Source organism: Myotis daubentonii, chromosome 1 (assembly GCF_963259705.1).
Source record: "Myotis daubentonii chromosome 1, mMyoDau2.1, whole genome shotgun sequence".
Lineage (NCBI taxonomy): Eukaryota > Metazoa > Chordata > Mammalia > Chiroptera > Vespertilionidae > Myotis > Myotis daubentonii.
The window spans coordinates 75565745-75587706 of NC_081840.1; the positions used below are offsets into that span (position 1 = coordinate 75565745).

Here is a 21962-nt window from a genome sequence, read left to right on the forward strand (position 1 = left end):
TCGGAACTCGAGGGCGGCTTTCTCTCAGAGGTGCTTGCAGCGATTACTAGGACGCTGAAATGCGGGGCCTCTTAGGGCAGGACTGAGGATCAGCCATAGCTGTTTGCTCTGCCCTGTTGATTCCCTGAGACCCTGCCCCACCCAAGCTGTGGCAGAGGCTTTTGCATATGATTGCCCTGGCCTTTTGCAATCTGAAAATTATCTAACAAACTGCACCTGGGCCAGACAGACCCAGAACTTCCAAGAGAAGGCCCAAGGCCCCACAGCAGCTTGCATTGCTTCACAGTTGGGCCTCATCTGAGCACCTCCAAATCCCAAAGAAAGAAGAGTAATCTGCAGATCTCTCCATAGCTCCTGCTGGGTAGCCTCAGGCAGAGGCTAAAGTAGCACCTCCTTAGAGATCTAAGTGCCAGTGTACCCTGTGGTCAGAGTGGGACCACCCAGATTACAACTCCTCAGATCCATAAAGGTCACACTCAGGGGGCAGATTCAGTGAGCACCAAAGTCCCACTAAAGGAAGTCTTGCCCCATAAGGGTGTCTCCAGCACAGAAGTTCTCCCACTGCAGACATAGATGATTCTCACAGCCAATTGGCCTAGAGGTCAATTCCTCCCAGTGATACCTACAACAATCAAGGCTTAACTACAACAAGACTGTGCACAAAGCCCACAAAGGGGTTCACCAAGAGTGTCTCCCTCAGGTAATTGGGGAGGCTGAGCCACTGAGCCCTATAGGACACCTAGCACACAAAGCCACTCTACCAACACAGGGAAACATAAAAAATGCAGAGACAAAGAAACAGGTCACAAATGAAAGAAATGGAGGAAAGCAAACTACTAGATATAGAGTTCAAAACCATGGTTATAAGGGTTTTCAAGAATTTTCTAGAAATCACTGATAAATTTAGGGAGACCCTGAAGGATATGAAAAAAGACCAACTAGAAATTAAACATACACTGACTGAAATAAAGAATAATATACAGAGATCCAACAGCAGATAAGAGGATCCCAAGAATCAAGTCAAAGATTTGAAATATGAAGAAGCAAAAAATAACCAGAAAAGCAAAAAGAAAAAAGAATCCAAAAATATGAAGAAAGTGTAAGGAGCCTCTGAGTCAACTTCAACTGTACCAACATCCAAATTATAGGGGTGCCAGAAGAAGAGAGAGAGCAAGATATTGAAAACCTATTTGAAGAAATAATGACAGAAAATGTCCCCTACCTGGTGAAAGAAATAGACTTACAAGTTCAGGAAGCGCAGAGAACCCCAAACAAAAGGAATCCAAAGAGGACCACACCAAGACACATCATAATTAAAATGCCAAGGGCAAAACACAAAGAGAGAATCTTAAAAACAGCAAGAGAAAAACAGTCAGTTACCTACAAGGGAGTTCCCATACGAATCTCAGCTGATTTCTCAACAGAAACTATGCAGGCAAGAAGGGAGTGGCAAGAAATATTCAAAGTGATGAATGCCAAGAACCTACAAGCTAGATTACTTTACCCAGCAAAGCTATCATTCAGAATTGAAGGTCAGATAAAGAGCTTCACAGATAACAAAAAGCTAAAGGAGTGCATCACCACCAAACCAGCAATACATGATATGCTGAAAGGTATTCTTTAAGAAGAGGGAGAAGAAAAAGGTAAAGATAAAAATTATGAACAGCAAATACATATCTATCAACAAGTGAATCTAAAAATCAAGTGAATAAATAATCTGATCAACAGAGTAACCTGGTGAATATAATAGAACCAGGGGCATGGAAAGGGAGTGGATGGACAATTCTTGGGGGGAAAGAGGAATGGGGGTGCAGGAAGAGACTGGACAAAAATCGTACACCTATGAATGAGGACAGTGGGAGGGGTAAGGGCAGAGGGTGGGGTGGGAATTGGGTGGAGGAGAGCTATGGGGGGAAAAAGAGGAACAACTGTAATAATCTGAACAATAAAGATTTAATTTTAAAGAAAAAGGTACACTGGCAGGTTGAAGGGAAGAAAGAAGAAAAAGAAATAAAGGGAGGAGTATGCATTCGGCATTATGCTTTCACTTTGAGGGGTATTGCCCTAGAACAGTGATTGGCAAACTGCGGCTCACTAGACACATGCGGCTCTTTGGCCCCTTGAGTGTGGCTCTTCCACAAAATATCATGTGGGGGCGCTCACGTACAGTGCGATGGAAACTTTGCAGCCCATGTGCAGAAGTCGGTTTTCTGCCTGGGCAAGTCTATTTTGAAGTGGCATTAGAAGAAGTGGGGGGTGTCGGTTGGTTGGGCAACGGGAGAGGGCGGTGCAGGCAGGCCTCAGGATATGCAGTGCAGGGGAGGCGCGCACAATTCATGCATGAGTTGACTGAGTGAGTCAGTCAGCAGTCTCATGTGCAGTGGTTAGTGCTAGTCGCATCCGCAAATTGCACGCGGGTGACAAAAGTACCTACTCGAAGCATAAAGTTACCTGTATTTTTCCAACCAGCTGCAATCCTATAGGTATTTTTGTCATCAATTTAAGAATTGTAATTCTTTTGTGTTGGTGGCTTTATTATTATAAAATGAAACATTTTTTAGGGGCCCTGTTTGACATGGCTACAAAGAAGAAGCAAATAAAAATTGAAGACAAAAACCGTGAATTTAAAATTGAATGTACCTACCTATATAGTTTAAGTTTAAAAAATTTGGCTCTCAAAAGAAATTTCAATGGTTGTACTGTTGATATTTCACGCTGCTGACTAATGAGTTTGCCAACCACTGCCTTAGCTGAACCTATCTGTCTATTTGCATCTATGATAAAACATCATTGAAATGTAAGGGTAACTTGTAACTTCCCTTTATTCTGGACCCTTCAGGGCACAAACAAATGCCCTAGGTACCAGGACAGATACTGTTGCAGAATTTACCAGGCAACCTTAAAACACACAACAGGTACTCAGAAGGTTCAGCTAAAACCCTTTATTTGCAGATATACTAGTATGGTGACTCAGGGGAATCTGTTTCCAAAGCCTGAGTGATGAATATGGACGAAGCTTTCCCTTTATACCCTTAGTTTCTTTATCCCCCAAATATGAATCAGGAATCCAGACTTTTGACAGGCTTTGCAGCCCCCCATAAGTTTGGATGGGGGAAGTGAGATTACACTCAGTGGCTTGGCCTGTCTGGCACCAGCACTGTCAACCCCCTCTGAGGGTTGTACATGGTTCATGGTTTATGGCCTCTGTAAAATGGGAGTATTCTGGGAAACAGGTTCCACAAGGCAGGACAGGCATCACAGATAAGAACGGAGTTAATTAGCGGCTAGCAAGAATGTGCATCAGAATGCAGGTTACTGGCACAGGTTCAGGTGCTAGCCCCCCCCCCCCCAAAAAAATGTTTTATTTTCCCTTTCATTCCCCCTTCTTGATCCTCAAGCTGATATTCAGCCTTGGCGATTCAATAGAAGACTCAGAGATAGAGAGTAGGGTGTTCAGCAACTCAAGTCTTTTTCATCTTCATCACCCAAGGGATTGTAATGGCAGTCCAGAGATCTGGTCTGGAGTAACATGGGGCTTCAGGGCTTACCGATTCTATCTATATTAGCTGTTATAAAACCTGCTGTCTTTCTTAGAGGAAGGGAGAGGGAGTTTACACAGGTGTCTTCATTTCTGGCTTCAGAGCACTTAGAGTGGTGAGAAGCATGTCTCAGGGTCCCATCTATTTCTCCTCCAGTTGGCCCATTGTCCTTGCTCTGCTCATGTCTGTCTAACTGCCTAACACATCCCCTCAGGGATCTTGGCTCTGAATTCTTTCAGGGAAAGTGGGCATCGGTGGGCTCCTCTTAACTGCTTCAGTGCTGAGGAGGGATGAAGTTTTCTCTCAGAGGCAAGAAATCCTTACTCTCTGTCAGAGGGACAATGAGGCCTAGGCACATAAGGAGGTGGGCTTGTGACCCGGTGGAGATAAACTGTATTATAAAATTTAGTATAATTGAGCAATTAAAATAGCAAGAATTACAACAAATGGTCTGGTGGAAGGGAAAAGAAAACATTTCAGTTCTAATAATTTCCTATTGAAATAGAATTTTTCTCCTTAAAATCCCCTTATTTTTATTAAAGAGCCAAATTAAGACCAATTTATCTATTGCATTAAGTCTAGTTTCAATTTGGCCTGATTGTTTGCATAAACACAACAGGAATGGTAACTGACTGCCTTTGCCGGAATTTCATGATTGAGTCTCAGTGTGCCCCTTAGGGCAGAAAAGCCAAGCCATCCAGCTGCCATCAGGCCTGCCTGCAATATCTGCTGGGCTAGGTGAATTCCTCACCAAGATTAGTACCTGCAGCTGCTCCACCTGGGCTTGCACTCAGGCTTCAGAGCTCATCTCAGCAGCCCTCTTACTGGACGTGGCATATGTGGAGCTTCGGCAGGGATGCAGAGGGACCCTCGCTGCTCCCCTTCCACTCTGACCAACTGCCAATGATGGCAGGGTATGTGCCTGATGCTCCAGCTCCATACATTGTCAGGGCTACCAAGCAAGATACCAGGCTTTCTCCATGGCACCCTTATTGGCTTCAAGTCTTCAGAGTCCAGACATGACTCTTTAAAACATGACACTCCAGTCAAAGTTTTCAGTCAATAAAACCACCATTGGAAACGGTCTTATTGAATTTATGCAAAGAAGTGCATTGCCATGATTCATTCATTAAAAGTTGCTAAATTTTGGAGAGATCATATAAGGGGAAAAAATACACTAACTTGCTTTAAGATTTTCAGATTTTCCCTGCCAGTTCTTTCTATGGACTCTTCAGAAGATGTAATATCTTTCCAAATGCACTATAACAAAACAGTAACTGTCTCCAAATGACAAGAATAATTTTTTTGATGTATTGAAAATATTTTATAATTGTCTAGAATCCTAGCCTTTTAGTAGAGGAAAAAAATTATTCGACGGAAAACTTCATTTTTTAAACAATGTAAAGAGATGTTTGACTTAGAGATGGCAGTAAGATTTTAACAAATATAAACGTAAGCTTCCTCGACATTTTCCACAGAGCAACTAAACAATAAAAACATTTCAAGGAATAGATGACATGCCTCAAATGCAAAATTCCAAAGTCAAATAGGTCACTTACATTAAGAGATTTCCCAAAATTGTTTGAAAGTTAAAAGACAACAAAAGTTCACAAGAAGCCTGTTTCTTTCATAGTGTCTTGTCTGGTTCTTTAAGCAGATAAACAAGGAATGGTCCAAACCTGACCTGAACTGTCCTCCAGTAATCATTAATCCCACTATTTGTAGTTTTGTTGTCCAAGGACAAAAGCTCCACGCCACCAACTTCTGCTGTCACTTTCCAGAGCAAGGAAGAGGCTGCTGTTGTTGTTTTTTATCCTTTTTTCCAGTTTCCACTATCTGCGAGCAATCAGGTAGCAGATAAAATGTCATAAAATAAAGTATTCCATGATCTGACCAGAAATGCCACCCCTCTTCCCAACTCCTCTGCTTTGAAAGAGGAATGTATTTACAAATTCTCATTTTATTCTCCTGAGATATTCTGCATGATTCATTATAAAACATACAGGTAGTACAAAGTCCAAAGGCTTGTTGAGTTTACGGAATAAACACATGAAGATTAAGTCACATGATTAACATTGTGGGGAGAAACCATGATTTCATTTATTTTCAAATGAGATAGGTTATGAGTGCATGATGCAAAAGCTTAAAAGTCATTACCAAACAATGCTAAGGATTATTGAAAGAGATTATGCAGGGAGAAATCTGTGCAAATTCATCTTCACTCAGTATCAGATGGCGGGGGAAAAAATTTCTTTCAAGTCTTGTTTATAGTCAGGAAAATAGATTTGGAAAACTGAACAAGTAGACATCTGCCCCCTCTTTATGATTAAATAACAATGCCAATGAAGAAGATTCCAAAGAAAAACTGAGATGAAAAACATCCAAATAAAAGCCAACGCTGCTATTTAGAGTTTTCTTTTAATGTGCTACGAAATATTTTGATTGTATATTTTCCAAAGTACTTTCCCAGCTCATCTCCCAACCCTTCCAAAAGATTCTGAGTCTTTCAAATAAAAAGATGCTGGATTATAGTTCTGTCCACCTTCTCTTTTTGAAAGCAATATAATGGCCATACATTCTTATCTCATAAGGAAAAACACTTACAAATATCAGAAACCCATATTTGAAACATTTGTATTAATTTTGAACAGAATCAGCCTTTTGTGAGTTTAAGAAAGGCAGCAGTTTGAACTCACAACTTGGTGGCAAGCACGGTTCTGCTGAGGGAAGGGACGAGAGAGCGTGAGCACTGCATTTCTCCATTGGCCCCAAAGTGCTAATTCCACAAAGGAATACATCAGAAGCAAACATGCAACAGTGGTTTTAAAACTTTTACTGCAATATAACAAGGAAGTAAACAGTAATCAGACACCTATCAATTTCCCCCCAAACAAACCAAAAACAATTTAAATAGGAAAGTACCTCTGCCTATACTTCTGCATCTTCTCAAATCATGTCAGAAGGGTCTCACATTCAATGATCAAGAGATTTTAAAATAGCCGTATTTTCACTTTAAGAAAAGGTTCCCCTTCCTCTCCACCCCAACCCACGTATTTCACATGAAAGAATGGGAGGTGTGATGGATATTTCACCCGTGACACAGGGACCTTGCGCCGATTGCAAAAGGCATTGTTGAAAGGAGCCCGGCTCCAGCCCTCCGTGAACTTCCTCACAAGTCCTCACCCTTTCAGTTCTGGATGGTCGGTGGCACTCGCTGGGTTCCCCAGGCTCAGCAAACTTTCGCTCTGGTGTCTCGGACCTGAGGCCATTAAGGATGGCCACGACTCTCACAGGTGTTTCTTTTGGGAGACGTAGAAGCCAGCTTCCTGACCGGCCAGAACACTGAAGAACACACTGAAGCCCACATATTTGGCCGGAGAGGTGGATTTGAGGAATTACACGATTAGGGTTGAACTGGGGAGTCATTCTTGTAGTTCCGTATACTTCCCGCACTCTGCCCCTAGCCATGTTAGATACACATGCCAAGGGGGAAATCTGAGACCAGGATGGAGACTGGAGGCTGAGCCAGGTAGGGGGACCAGGTTTGCAGGCAGGACCAGAAAGTAACTGTGGACCAGGAAGTGCCAAGACCAGTAGCCACTACCAGAGTGGTCACCCAGAGGTCCCCTCTCACGTGTGCTGCCACCAGTCACCCCACCAGCTCCTGAGTAGGGATCCTAGAAGGTGCCAAGCATCCCGCCGGTGAGCCTGTGTACAATAGGGAGGGAGGGATGTCTTCTATTTTTTTGCTGCCCCCTCCCTGTCCCGGGCAGGGGGGGAAGGTATTTTCATAGCACAGGCACCACAAGTAAAAGTTGTGAAGATGCCAAAGAGCATGCATGCCCAAACTCATCGGTGCCCACCACAGGTCATCACAAAGGTGCCCCACCTCACCACATAGGTGCCCCACTACAGGGGCACATCCCACCACCACCTAGGTTCCCCACCCCCAATCGGCCCCCCTGGTGAGTGGGGGGGCAGTTGGGAGCAATCAGGCTGGTGGGTGGGTGGCTGGCTGGCTGGCTGGCAGGGGGGTGTCCGACTGCTGGTGCAGGATCGGAGGCAGGCCAGGTGCACTGGCATATGTGCTGCCAAAGCGAGCACGCACTTGCCCTCCGCCCGCCAGGTATTTAAGGCCCGTCGAGCTGGCTCCTTTTCACTTAGGGTGACTGGGTCGCGTCCGTTGACGGTGACCTTGGAATGGTGAGGGGAACTTTGAAGCAGCAACAATACCCATCAATTATTTGGCATCTCTGCAGTTGTTCCAAATCTGTTTTAATTTCATAAAGCCATTATCCAGTGTTGCCATGAAATAAAGACTGTAGATTCTTTCTGAATCCAATGTGAAGTCAAAGAAATATAAAGCAGGGCATTACACTAAATTTCTGGATCTAGTACACGAAAAAGAGTGAAACCCAGGAAGTTACCTACTGTTTTTTACAAGAGAGAGACCTGCAAAAGCTGCTTTTTGGTTGTCTATTTTACACACTGTGTGGATCTGCAGCATCTACTAATTGAAGCAGACATGCACTGTATTTAGCCTAGATCCCTCCCTCCCACCCCCCAACAATCTACTACCTTATACAGGTATTGTGGATATGAGCCCAAGTTATCCCAGACAATCCAGTGAACAAAGTTCGTGTAACGCACCGGTGTGAGGTGTGATATTAAAAAAAAAAAAAAAAACAGCCCCTTTCAATCTTCATCAGAGTTTGGCTATAGGAGAAAATTGGCAATTGGCAGCCAACTTCTCATTCTTCTACAAGCAAAGTATGCTTGTATCACAAGTCCTTCAGGAAATCCTGATGCCTTTATCTGCAGTAATTGAGGATTTTCTCAACCTATCTGATATAGCAATGCTGGAAACAGGGAAGGATTCTGTTGAATAATTTGTCTCATCTGTTGAAACTGAGGCTGATTCAGGGGGATGTCCTCCAGAACTTATTGTTGTAGTTGCTGCTGTCGTAGTTGCTGCAGCTGCAGCCACTGAACACTGAGAAGGCTCAGTAGTAGCTACTGGAGAGGGATCAACCACAGCCTGACTTTCTCTGTCTCCAGGAATCCCCATGAAAAGATACTCCACTGCTCGGCCAGGGTTGTTGAAACTGGCTCTCAGGGCTGCAATTACTTGCTTTCGTTCATAGCCCATTGACATAATCTCAGTTACCACCATATTCTCATAAGTGTCACACGTGCACTTGTGGCATCTTCAAAAAGATTTGACCGGCAAGAATCTCCCGATGTACTGTCAGTTGATGTGGGGCTAGTAGCCACTGGTGTTTCTGCTGGCTGTTCTGCAGGGTTCTCCTGTTTTGTGACACTAACAGGTGCAGGTTCTGAAGATGCTGCCGTTGATGCTGGAGTGAGAGATGTAGGTGTGGGAGTAGGGCTGGAGCTGGAGTAGGAGTAGGAGAAGGAGTCGGAGTGGGAGTGGGAGTGGGAGCCAAAGCAGGGGTGGGGGTTGGGACCTGAGCCACAGCTGGTGCTGTGGAGGAACTAACTGCGGTAGTTGTGGTAGGATTTGATTGCTGCGTCATTGTGGGTGCTGGTGTTGTCACTGCTTTGGGTTTTGTCACCATAACCAGCACAAAGTTTTTCCCATCAATTTGATATTCGTTTAGAGCAGTAGCATCATTGAGGATTTTACCTGCGCACATTAACTTCCGACCAGCTACAGGAAAGGCATCCTTCCCCTTTGCAGATTCAATCTTCTCTTTCAGTGCTTTCACCGTCACCTTGGGGTCCATGTCGATGTTAAAGGTCTGCTGCTGGAGGGTCTTCAGGGCGACCTGCATGGTGCCACAGCTCAGATACACTGCCGGGCCTGCTCCAGGTGCCGGCCAATGGGGGTGGGGGGGGGGAGGTCTGTGGCCAGGTATGGCCTTGGGGTCACCCGCGCTCCCCGTGTGCTCAGAAGGAAGACAGTGGGGGTGGGGATTTGTCACATTCGCCCAGCGGGGCAGCCTCTTCCTCCCCCCCGCTACCCCATTCGCCCCCCCCCCCCCCCCCCGCCATGGCCTCTGGCCAAGCAGCTGCCTCCATGACTGTGGCCTTTCCCGCGAGATCGGTCCACATAGCTTCCTCAGGCACAAGCCCCTGAGTGTGCAGGAAGCTCAAGAAGCACTTGGAGACAAGCAGGGAATCCGCTAGCTCAGCACAGGCTGGTGGCTGCCAGCATCAAGACTCTGACAAGAAGAAGTTTCAAATGACAGGGTGATGGATTTCATTCTAATGTAGATGACATGGAATGTTGTCCTTTCAGTAAAACCCAACATTCTATAATATTCTAACTAATAACCATTAATTATAACTGTATCTGCCAAAGGTTCCCATGTACGTTGAGCATTCCATCGCTGTCCCGGGCAGGGGGAGAAGGTATTTTCATAGCAGGGGCACCACAAGCAAAAGTTGTGAAGTGGCCAAAGAGCATGCATGCCCCACCACATAGGGGGGCCCCACCGCATGCCACCACACATGTGCCCCACCTGATCTGCGCCCACCCCACGTCATCCCACAGGTGCCCCACCTCATCGGCGCCCACCCTACGTCATCACACAGGTGCCCCACACACAGGTGCCCCACCTCATCGGCGCCCACCCCACCTCATCACACAGGTGCCCCACCTCATCGGCGCCCACCCCTCCTCATCACACAGGTGCCCCACCTCGCCACATAGGTGCCCCACTACAGGGGCACATCCCACCGCCACCTAGGTTCCCCACCCCCAATCGGCCCCCCTGGTGAGTGGGGGGGCAGTTGGGAGCAATCAGGCTGGTGGGTGGGTGGCTGGCTGGCTGGCTGGCAGGGGGGTGTCCGACTGCTGGTGCAGGATCGGAGGCAGGCCAGGTGCACTGGCATATGTGCTGCCAAAGCGAGCACGCACTTGCCCTCCGCCCGCCAGGTATTTAAGGCCCGTCGAGCTGGCTCCTTTTCACTTAGGGTGACTGGGTCGCGTCCGTTGACGGTGACCTTGGAATGGTGAGGGGAACTTTGAAGCAGCAACAATACCCATCAATTATTTGGCATCTCTGCAGTTGTTCCAAATCTGTTTTAATTTCATAAAGCCATTATCCAGTGTTGCCATGAAATAAAGACTGTAGATTCTTTCTGAATCCAATGTGAAGTCAAAGAAATATAAAGCAGGGCATTACACTAAATTTCTGGATCTAGTACACGAAAAAGAGTGAAACCCAGGAAGTTACCTACTGTTTTTTACAAGAGAGAGACCTGCAAAAGCTGCTTTTTGGTTGTCTATTTTACACACTGTGTGGATCTGCAGCATCTACTAATTGAAGCAGACATGCACTGTATTTAGCCTAGATCCCTCCCTCCCACCCCCCAACAATCTACTACCTTATACAGGTATTGTGGATATGAGCCCAAGTTATCCCAGACAATCCAGTGAACAAAGTTCGTGTAACGCACCGGTGTGAGGTGTGATATTAAAAAAAAAAAAAAACAAAAAAACCAAAAAAAACAGCCCCTTTCAATCTTCATCAGAGTTTGGCTATAGGAGAAAATTGGCAATTGGCAGCCAACTTCTCATTCTTCTACAAGCAAAGTATGCTTGTATCACAAGTCCTTCAGGAAATCCTGATGCCTTTATCTGCAGTAATTGAGGATTTTCTCAACCTATCTGATATAGCAATGCTGGAAACAGGGAAGGATTCTGTTGAATAATTTGTCTCATCTGTTGAAACTGAGGCTGATTCAGGGGGATGTCCTCCAGAACTTATTGTTGTAGTTGCTGCTGTCGTAGTTGCTGCAGCTGCAGCCACTGAACACTGAGAAGGCTCAGTAGTAGCTACTGGAGAGGGATCAACCACAGCCTGACTTTCTCTGTCTCCAGGAATCCCCATGAAAAGATACTCCACTGCTCGGCCAGGGTTGTTGAAACTGGCTCTCAGGGCTGCAATTACTTGCTTTCGTTCATAGCCCATTGACATAATCTCAGTTACCACCATATTCTCATAAGTGTCACACGTGCACTTGTGGCATCTTCAAAAAGATTTGACCGGCAAGAATCTCCCGATGTACTGTCAGTTGATGTGGGGCTAGTAGCCACTGGTGTTTCTGCTGGCTGTTCTGCAGGGTTCTCCTGTTTTGTGACACTAACAGGTGCAGGTTCTGAAGATGCTGCCGTTGATGCTGGAGTGAGAGATGTAGGTGTGGGAGTAGGGCTGGAGCTGGAGTAGGAGTAGGAGAAGGAGTCGGAGTGGGAGTGGGAGTGGGAGCCAAAGCAGGGGTGGGGGTTGGGACCTGAGCCACAGCTGGTGCTGTGGAGGAACTAACTGCGGTAGTTGTGGTAGGATTTGATTGCTGCGTCATTGTGGGTGCTGGTGTTGTCACTGCTTTGGGTTTTGTCACCATAACCAGCACAAAGTTTTTCCCATCAATTTGATATTCGTTTAGAGCAGTAGCATCATTGAGGATTTTACCTGCGCACATTAACTTCCGACCAGCTACAGGAAAGGCATCCTTCCCCTTTGCAGATTCAATCTTCTCTTTCAGTGCTTTCACCGTCACCTTGGGGTCCATGTCGATGTTAAAGGTCTGCTGCTGGAGGGTCTTCAGGGCGACCTGCATGGTGCCACAGCTCAGATACACTGCCGGGCCTGCTCCAGGTGCCGGCCAATGGGGGTGGGGGGGGGGAGGTCTGTGGCCAGGTATGGCCTTGGGGTCACCCGCGCTCCCCGTGTGCTCAGAAGGAAGACAGTGGGGGTGGGGATTTGTCACATTCGCCCAGCGGGGCAGCCTCTTCCTCCCCCCCGCTACCCCATTCGCCCCCCCCCCCCCCCCCCGCCATGGCCTCTGGCCAAGCAGCTGCCTCCATGACTGTGGCCTTTCCCGCGAGATCGGTCCACATAGCTTCCTCAGGCACAAGCCCCTGAGTGTGCAGGAAGCTCAAGAAGCACTTGGAGACAAGCAGGGAATCCGCTAGCTCAGCACAGGCTGGTGGCTGCCAGCATCAAGACTCTGACAAGAAGAAGTTTCAAATGACAGGGTGATGGATTTCATTCTAATGTAGATGACATGGAATGTTGTCCTTTCAGTAAAACCCAACATTCTATAATATTCTAACTAATAACCATTAATTATAACTGTATCTGCCAAAGGTTCCCATGTACGTTGAGCATTCCATCGCTGTCCCGGGCAGGGGGAGAAGGTATTTTCATAGCAGGGGCACCACAAGCAAAAGTTGTGAAGTGGCCAAAGAGCATGCATGCCCCACCACATAGGGGGGCCCCACCGCATGCCACCACACATGTGCCCCACCTGATCTGCGCCCACCCCACGTCATCCCACAGGTGCCCCACCTCATCGGCGCCCACCCTACGTCATCACACAGGTGCCCCACACACAGGTGCCCCACCTCATCGGCGCCCACCCCACCTCATCACACAGGTGCCCCACCTCATCGGCGCCCACCCCTCCTCATCACACAGGTGCCCCACCTCGCCACATAGGTGCCCCACTACAGGGGCACATCCCACCGCCACCTAGGTTCCCCACCCCCAATCGGCCCCCCTGGTGAGTGGGGGGGCAGTTGGGAGCAATCAGGCTGGTGGGTGGGTGGCTGGCTGGCTGGCTGGCAGGGGGGTGTCCGACTGCTGGTGCAGGATCGGAGGCAGGCCAGGTGCACTGGCATATGTGCTGCCAAAGCGAGCACGCACTTGCCCTCCGCCCGCCAGGTATTTAAGGCCCGTCGAGCTGGCTCCTTTTCACTTAGGGTGACTGGGTCGCGTCCGTTGACGGTGACCTTGGAATGGTGAGGGGAACTTTGAAGCAGCAACAATACCCATCAATTATTTGGCATCTCTGCAGTTGTTCCAAATCTGTTTTAATTTCATAAAGCCATTATCCAGTGTTGCCATGAAATAAAGACTGTAGATTCTTTCTGAATCCAATGTGAAGTCAAAGAAATATAAAGCAGGGCATTACACTAAATTTCTGGATCTAGTACACGAAAAAGAGTGAAACCCAGGAAGTTACCTACTGTTTTTTACAAGAGAGAGACCTGCAAAAGCTGCTTTTTGGTTGTCTATTTTACACACTGTGTGGATCTGCAGCATCTACTAATTGAAGCAGACATGCACTGTATTTAGCCTAGATCCCTCCCTCCCACCCCCCAACAATCTACTACCTTATACAGGTATTGTGGATATGAGCCCAAGTTATCCCAGACAATCCAGTGAACAAAGTTCGTGTAACGCACCGGTGTGAGGTGTGATATTAAAAAAAAAAAAAAACAAAAAAACCAAAATAAACAGCCCCTTTCAATCTTCATCAGAGTTTGGCTATAGGAGAAAATTGGCAATTGGCAGCCAACTTCTCATTCTTCTACAAGCAAAGTATGCTTGTATCACAAGTCCTTCAGGAAATCCTGATGCCTTTATCTGCAGTAATTGAGGATTTTCTCAACCTATCTGATATAGCAATGCTGGAAACAGGGAAGGATTCTGTTGAATAATTTGTCTCATCTGTTGAAACTGAGGCTGATTCAGGGGGATGTCCTCCAGAACTTATTGTTGTAGTTGCTGCTGTCGTAGTTGCTGCAGCTGCAGCCACTGAACACTGAGAAGGCTCAGTAGTAGCTACTGGAGAGGGATCAACCACAGCCTGACTTTCTCTGTCTCCAGGAATCCCCATGAAAAGATACTCCACTGCTCGGCCAGGGTTGTTGAAACTGGCTCTCAGGGCTGCAATTACTTGCTTTCGTTCATAGCCCATTGACATAATCTCAGTTACCACCATATTCTCATAAGTGTCACACGTGCACTTGTGGCATCTTCAAAAAGATTTGACCGGCAAGAATCTCCCGATGTACTGTCAGTTGATGTGGGGCTAGTAGCCACTGGTGTTTCTGCTGGCTGTTCTGCAGGGTTCTCCTGTTTTGTGACACTAACAGGTGCAGGTTCTGAAGATGCTGCCGTTGATGCTGGAGTGAGAGATGTAGGTGTGGGAGTAGGGCTGGAGCTGGAGTAGGAGTAGGAGAAGGAGTCGGAGTGGGAGTGGGAGTGGGAGCCAAAGCAGGGGTGGGGGTTGGGACCTGAGCCACAGCTGGTGCTGTGGAGGAACTAACTGCGGTAGTTGTGGTAGGATTTGATTGCTGCGTCATTGTGGGTGCTGGTGTTGTCACTGCTTTGGGTTTTGTCACCATAACCAGCACAAAGTTTTTCCCATCAATTTGATATTCGTTTAGAGCAGTAGCATCATTGAGGATTTTACCTGCGCACATTAACTTCCGACCAGCTACAGGAAAGGCATCCTTCCCCTTTGCAGATTCAATCTTCTCTTTCAGTGCTTTCACCGTCACCTTGGGGTCCATGTCGATGTTAAAGGTCTGCTGCTGGAGGGTCTTCAGGGCGACCTGCATGGTGCCACAGCTCAGATACACTGCCGGGCCTGCTCCAGGTGCCGGCCAATGGGGGTGGGGGGGGGGAGGTCTGTGGCCAGGTATGGCCTTGGGGTCACCCGCGCTCCCCGTGTGCTCAGAAGGAAGACAGTGGGGGTGGGGATTTGTCACATTCGCCCAGCGGGGCAGCCTCTTCCTCCCCCCCGCTACCCCATTCGCCCCCCCCCCCCCCCCCCCCCGCCATGGCCTCTGGCCAAGCAGCTGCCTCCATGACTGTGGCCTTTCCCGCGAGATCGGTCCACATAGCTTCCTCAGGCACAAGCCCCTGAGTGTGCAGGAAGCTCAAGAAGCACTTGGAGACAAGCAGGGAATCCGCTAGCTCAGCACAGGCTGGTGGCTGCCAGCATCAAGACTCTGACAAGAAGAAGTTTCAAATGACAGGGTGATGGATTTCATTCTAATGTAGATGACATGGAATGTTGTCCTTTCAGTAAAACCCAACATTCTATAATATTCTAACTAATAACCATTAATTATAACTGTATCTGCCAAAGGTTCCCATGTACGTTGAGCATTCCATCGCTGTCCCGGGCAGGGGGAGAAGGTATTTTCATAGCAGGGGCACCACAAGCAAAAGTTGTGAAGTGGCCAAAGAGCATGCATGCCCCACCACATAGGGGGGCCCCACCGCATGCCACCACACATGTGCCCCACCTGATCTGCGCCCACCCCACGTCATCCCACAGGTGCCCCACCTCATCGGCGCCCACCCTACGTCATCACACAGGTGCCCCACACACAGGTGCCCCACCTCATCGGCGCCCACCCCACCTCATCACACAGGTGCCCCACCTCATCGGCGCCCACCCCTCCTCATCACACAGGTGCCCCACCTCGCCACATAGGTGCCCCACTACAGGGGCACATCCCACCGCCACCTAGGTTCCCCACCCCCAATCGGCCCCCCTGGTGAGTGGGGGGGCAGTTGGGAGCAATCAGGCTGGTGGGTGGGTGGCTGGCTGGCTGGCTGGCAGGGGGGTGTCCGACTGCTGGTGCAGGATCGGAGGCAGGCCAGGTGCACTGGCATATGTGCTGCCAAAGCGAGCACGCACTTGCCCTCCGCCCGCCAGGTATTTAAGGCCCGTCGAGCTGGCTCCTTTTCACTTAGGGTGACTGGGTCGCGTCCGTTGACGGTGACCTTGGAATGGTGAGGGGAACTTTGAAGCAGCAACAATACCCATCAATTATTTGGCATCTCTGCAGTTGTTCCAAATCTGTTTTAATTTCATAAAGCCATTATCCAGTGTTGCCATGAAATAAAGACTGTAGATTCTTTCTGAATCCAATGTGAAGTCAAAGAAATATAAAGCAGGGCATTACACTAAATTTCTGGATCTAGTACACGAAAAAGAGTGAAACCCAGGAAGTTACCTACTGTTTTTTACAAGAGAGAGACCTGCAAAAGCTGCTTTTTGGTTGTCTATTTTACACACTGTGTGGATCTGCAGCATCTACTAATTGAAGCAGACATGCACTGTATTTAGCCTAGATCCCTCCCTCCCACCCCCCAACAATCTACTACCTTATACAGGTATTGTGGATATGAGCCCAAGTTATCCCAGACAATCCAGTGAACAAAGTTCGTGTAACGCACCGGTGTGAGGTGTGATATTAAAAAAAAAAAAAAACAAAAAAACCAAAAAAAACAGCCCCTTTCAATCTTCATCAGAGTTTGGCTATAGGAGAAAATTGGCAATTGGCAGCCAACTTCTCATTCTTCTACAAGCAAAGTATGCTTGTATCACAAGTCCTTCAGGAAATCCTGATGCCTTTATCTGCAGTAATTGAGGATTTTCTCAACCTATCTGATATAGCAATGCTGGAAACAGGGAAGGATTCTGTTGAATAATTTGTCTCATCTGTTGAAACTGAGGCTGATTCAGGGGGATGTCCTCCAGAACTTATTGTTGTAGTTGCTGCTGTCGTAGTTGCTGCAGCTGCAGCCACTGAACACTGAGAAGGCTCAGTAGTAGCTACTGGAGAGGGATCAACCACAGCCTGACTTTCTCTGTCTCCAGGAATCCCCATGAAAAGATACTCCACTGCTCGGCCAGGGTTGTTGAAACTGGCTCTCAGGGCTGCAATTACTTGCTTTCGTTCATAGCCCATTGACATAATCTCAGTTACCACCATATTCTCATAAGTGTCACACGTGCACTTGTGGCATCTTCAAAAAGATTTGACCGGCAAGAATCTCCCGATGTACTGTCAGTTGATGTGGGGCTAGTAGCCACTGGTGTTTCTGCTGGCTGTTCTGCAGGGTTCTCCTGTTTTGTGACACTAACAGGTGCAGGTTCTGAAGATGCTGCCGTTGATGCTGGAGTGAGAGATGTAGGTGTGGGAGTAGGGCTGGAGCTGGAGTAGGAGTAGGAGAAGGAGTCGGAGTGGGAGTGGGAGTGGGAGCCAAAGCAGGGGTGGGGGTTGGGACCTGAGCCACAGCTGGTGCTGTGGAGGAACTAACTGCGGTAGTTGTGGTAGGATTTGATTGCTGCGTCATTGTGGGTGCTGGTGTTGTCACTGCTTTGGGTTTTGTCACCATAACCAGCACAAAGTTTTTCCCATCAATTTGATATTCGTTTAGAGCAGTAGCATCATTGAGGATTTTACCTGCGCACATTAACTTCCGACCAGCTACAGGAAAGGCATCCTTCCCCTTTGCAGATTCAATCTTCTCTTTCAGTGCTTTCACCGTCACCTTGGGGTCCATGTCGATGTTAAAGGTCTGCTGCTGGAGGGTCTTCAGGGCGACCTGCATGGTGCCACAGCTCAGATACACTGCCGGGCCTGCTCCAGGTGCCGGCCAATGGGGGTGGGGGGGGGGAGGTCTGTGGCCAGGTATGGCCTTGGGGTCACCCGCGCTCCCCGTGTGCTCAGAAGGAAGACAGTGGGGGTGGGGATTTGTCACATTCGCCCAGCGGGGCAGCCTCTTCCTCCCCCCCGCTACCCCATTCGCCCCCCCCCCCCCCCCCCGCCATGGCCTCTGGCCAAGCAGCTGCCTCCATGACTGTGGCCTTTCCCGCGAGATCGGTCCACATAGCTTCCTCAGGCACAAGCCCCTGAGTGTGCAGGAAGCTCAAGAAGCACTTGGAGACAAGCAGGGAATCCGCTAGCTCAGCACAGGCTGGTGGCTGCCAGCATCAAGACTCTGACAAGAAGAAGTTTCAAATGACAGGGTGATGGATTTCATTCTAATGTAGATGACATGGAATGTTGTCCTTTCAGTAAAACCCAACATTCTATAATATTCTAACTAATAACCATTAATTATAACTGTATCTGCCAAAGGTTCCCATGTACGTTGAGCATTCCATCGCTGTCCCGGGCAGGGGGAGAAGGTATTTTCATAGCAGGGGCACCACAAGCAAAAGTTGTGAAGTGGCCAAAGAGCATGCATGCCCCACCACATAGGGGGGCCCCACCGCATGCCACCACACATGTGCCCCACCTGATCTGCGCCCACCCCACGTCATCCCACAGGTGCCCCACCTCATCGGCGCCCACCCTACGTCATCACACAGGTGCCCCACACACAGGTGCCCCACCTCATCGGCGCCCACCCCACCTCATCACACAGGTGCCCCACCTCATCGGCGCCCACCCCTCCTCATCACACAGGTGCCCCACCTCGCCACATAGGTGCCCCACTACAGGGGCACATCCCACCGCCACCTAGGTTCCCCACCCCCAATCGGCCCCCCTGGTGAGTGGGGGGGCAGTTGGGAGCAATCAGGCTGGTGGGTGGGTGGCTGGCTGGCTGGCTGGCAGGGGGGTGTCCGACTGCTGGTGCAGGATCGGAGGCAGGCCAGGTGCACTGGCATATGTGCTGCCAAAGCGAGCACGCACTTGCCCTCCGCCCGCCAGGTATTTAAGGCCCGTCGAGCTGGCTCCTTTTCACTTAGGGTGACTGGGTCGCGTCCGTTGACGGTGACCTTGGAATGGTGAGGGGAACTTTGAAGCAGCAACAATACCCATCAATTATTTGGCATCTCTGCAGTTGTTCCAAATCTGTTTTAATTTCATAAAGCCATTATCCAGTGTTGCCATGAAATAAAGACTGTAGATTCTTTCTGAATCCAATGTGAAGTCAAAGAAATATAAAGCAGGGCATTACACTAAATTTCTGGATCTAGTACACGAAAAAGAGTGAAACCCAGGAAGTTACCTACTGTTTTTTACAAGAGAGAGACCTGCAAAAGCTGCTTTTTGGTTGTCTATTTTACACACTGTGTGGATCTGCAGCATCTACTAATTGAAGCAGACATGCACTGTATTTAGCCTAGATCCCTCCCTCCCACCCCCCAACAATCTACTACCTTATACAGGTATTGTGGATATGAGCCCAAGTTATCCCAGACAATCCAGTGAACAAAGTTCGTGTAACGCACCGGTGTGAGGTGTGATATTAAAAAAAAAAAAACAAAAAAAAAACAAAAAAAACAGCCCCTTTCAATCTTCATCAGAGTTTGGCTATAGGAGAAAATTGGCAATTGGCAGCCAACTTCTCATTCTTCTACAAGCAAAGTATGCTTGTATCACAAGTCCTTCAGGAAATCCTGATGCCTTTATCTGCAGTAATTGAGGATTTTCTCAACCTATCTGATATAGCAATGCTGGAAACAGGGAAGGATTCTGTTGAATAATTTGTCTCATCTGTTGAAACTGAGGCTGATTCAGGGGGATGTCCTCCAGAACTTATTGTTGTAGTTGCTGCTGTCGTAGTTGCTGCAGCTGCAGCCACTGAACACTGAGAAGGCTCAGTAGTAGCTACTGGAGAGGGATCAACCACAGCCTGACTTTCTCTGTCTCCAGGAATCCCCATGAAAAGATACTCCACTGCTCGGCCAGGGTTGTTGAAACTGGCTCTCAGGGCTGCAATTACTTGCTTTCGTTCATAGCCCATTGACATAATCTCAGTTACCACCATATTCTCATAAGTGTCACACGTGCACTTGTGGCATCTTCAAAAAGATTTGACCGGCAAGAATCTCCCGATGTACTGTCAGTTGATGTGGGGCTAGTAGCCACTGGTGTTTCTGCTGGCTGTTCTGCAGGGTTCTCCTGTTTTGTGACACTAACAGGTGCAGGTTCTGAAGATGCTGCCGTTGATGCTGGAGTGAGAGATGTAGGTGTGGGAGTAGGGCTGGAGCTGGAGTAGGAGTAGGAGAAGGAGTCGGAGTGGGAGTGGGAGTGGGAGCCAAAGCAGGGGTGGGGGTTGGGACCTGAGCCACAGCTGGTGCTGTGGAGGAACTAACTGCGGTAGTTGTGGTAGGATTTGATTGCTGCGTCATTGTGGGTGCTGGTGTTGTCACTGCTTTGGGTTTTGTCACCATAACCAGCACAAAGTTTTTCCCATCAATTTGATATTCGTTTAGAGCAGTAGCATCATTGAGGATTTTACCTGCGCACATTAACTTCCGACCAGCTACAGGAAAGGCATCCTTCCCCTTTGCAGATTCAATCTTCTCTTTCAGTGCTTTCACCGTCACCTTGGGGTCCATGTCGATGTTAAAGGTCTGCTGCTGGAGGGTCTTCAGGGCGACCTGCATGGTGCCACAGCTCAGATACACTGCCGGGCCTGCTCCAGGTGCCGGCCAATGGGGGTGGGGGGGGGGAGGTCTGTGGCCAGGTATGGCCTTGGGGTCACCCGCGCTCCCCGTGTGCTCAGAAGGAAGACAGTGGGGGTGGGGATTTGTCACATTCGCCCAGCGGGGCAGCCTCTTCCTCCCCCCCGCTACCCCATTCGCCCCCCCCCCCCCCCCCGCCATGGCCTCTGGCCAAGCAGCTGCCTCCATGACTGTGGCCTTTCCCGCGAGATCGGTCCACATAGCTTCCTCAGGCACAAGCCCCTGAGTGTGCAGGAAGCTCAAGAAGCACTTGGAGACAAGCAGGGAATCCGCTAGCTCAGCACAGGCTGGTGGCTGCCAGCATCAAGACTCTGACAAGAAGAAGTTTCAAATGACAGGGTGATGGATTTCATTCTAATGTAGATGACATGGAATGTTGTCCTTTCAGTAAAACCCAACATTCTATAATATTCTAACTAATAACCATTAATTATAACTGTATCTGCCAAAGGTTCCCATGTACGTTGAGCATTCCATCGCTGTCCCGGGCAGGGGGAGAAGGTATTTTCATAGCAGGGGCACCACAAGCAAAAGTTGTGAAGTGGCCAAAGAGCATGCATGCCCCACCACATAGGGGGGCCCCACCGCATGCCACCACACATGTGCCCCACCTGATCTGCGCCCACCCCACGTCATCCCACAGGTGCCCCACCTCATCGGCGCCCACCCTACGTCATCACACAGGTGCCCCACACACAGGTGCCCCACCTCATCGGCGCCCACCCCACCTCATCACACAGGTGCCCCACCTCATCGGCGCCCACCCCTCCTCATCACACAGGTGCCCCACCTCGCCACATAGGTGCCCCACTACAGGGGCACATCCCACCGCCACCTAGGTTCCCCACCCCCAATCGGCCCCCCTGGTGAGTGGGGGGGCAGTTGGGAGCAATCAGGCTGGTGGGTGGGTGGCTGGCTGGCTGGCTGGCAGGGGGGTGTCCGACTGCTGGTGCAGGATCGGAGGCAGGCCAGGTGCACTGGCATATGTGCTGCCAAAGCGAGCACGCACTTGCCCTCCGCCCGCCAGGTATTTAAGGCCCGTCGAGCTGGCTCCTTTTCATTTAGGGTGACTGGGTCGCGTCCGTTGGCGGTGACCTTGGAATGGTGAGGGGAACTTTGAAGCAGCAACAATACCCATCAATTATTTGGCATCTCTGCAGTTGTTCCAAATCTGTTTTAATTTCATAAAGCCATTATCCAGTGTTGCCATGAAATAAAGACTGTAGATTCTTTCTGAATCCAATGTGAAGTCAAAGAAATATAAAGCAGGGCATTACACTAAATTTCTGGATCTAGTACACGAAAAAGAGTGAAACCCAGGAAGTTACCTACTGTTTTTTACAAGAGAGAGACCTGCAAAAGCTGCTTTTTGGTTGTCTATTT

The 21962-nt window shown here is 48.8% G+C and overlaps 1 protein-coding gene and 5 pseudogenes across 5 annotated transcripts in view; 1 reads left to right on the forward strand and 5 right to left on the reverse strand.

Annotated features, from left to right (window-relative positions):
• The window catches only part of LOC132239625 (ribonuclease 4-like), a 337426-nt gene that overhangs the window by 223452 nt on the left and 92012 nt on the right, over window positions 1-21962 (forward strand). The gene's annotated exons all lie outside the window — the stretch shown is intronic.
• Window positions 8256-9334, reverse strand: LOC132227934 (UV excision repair protein RAD23 homolog B-like; annotated as a pseudogene).
• On the reverse strand, window positions 11047-12125 carry LOC132227940 (UV excision repair protein RAD23 homolog B-like; annotated as a pseudogene).
• LOC132227948 (UV excision repair protein RAD23 homolog B-like) lies at window positions 13838-14916 on the reverse strand (annotated as a pseudogene).
• On the reverse strand, window positions 16632-17710 carry LOC132227955 (UV excision repair protein RAD23 homolog B-like; annotated as a pseudogene).
• On the reverse strand, window positions 19423-20501 carry LOC132227959 (UV excision repair protein RAD23 homolog B-like; annotated as a pseudogene).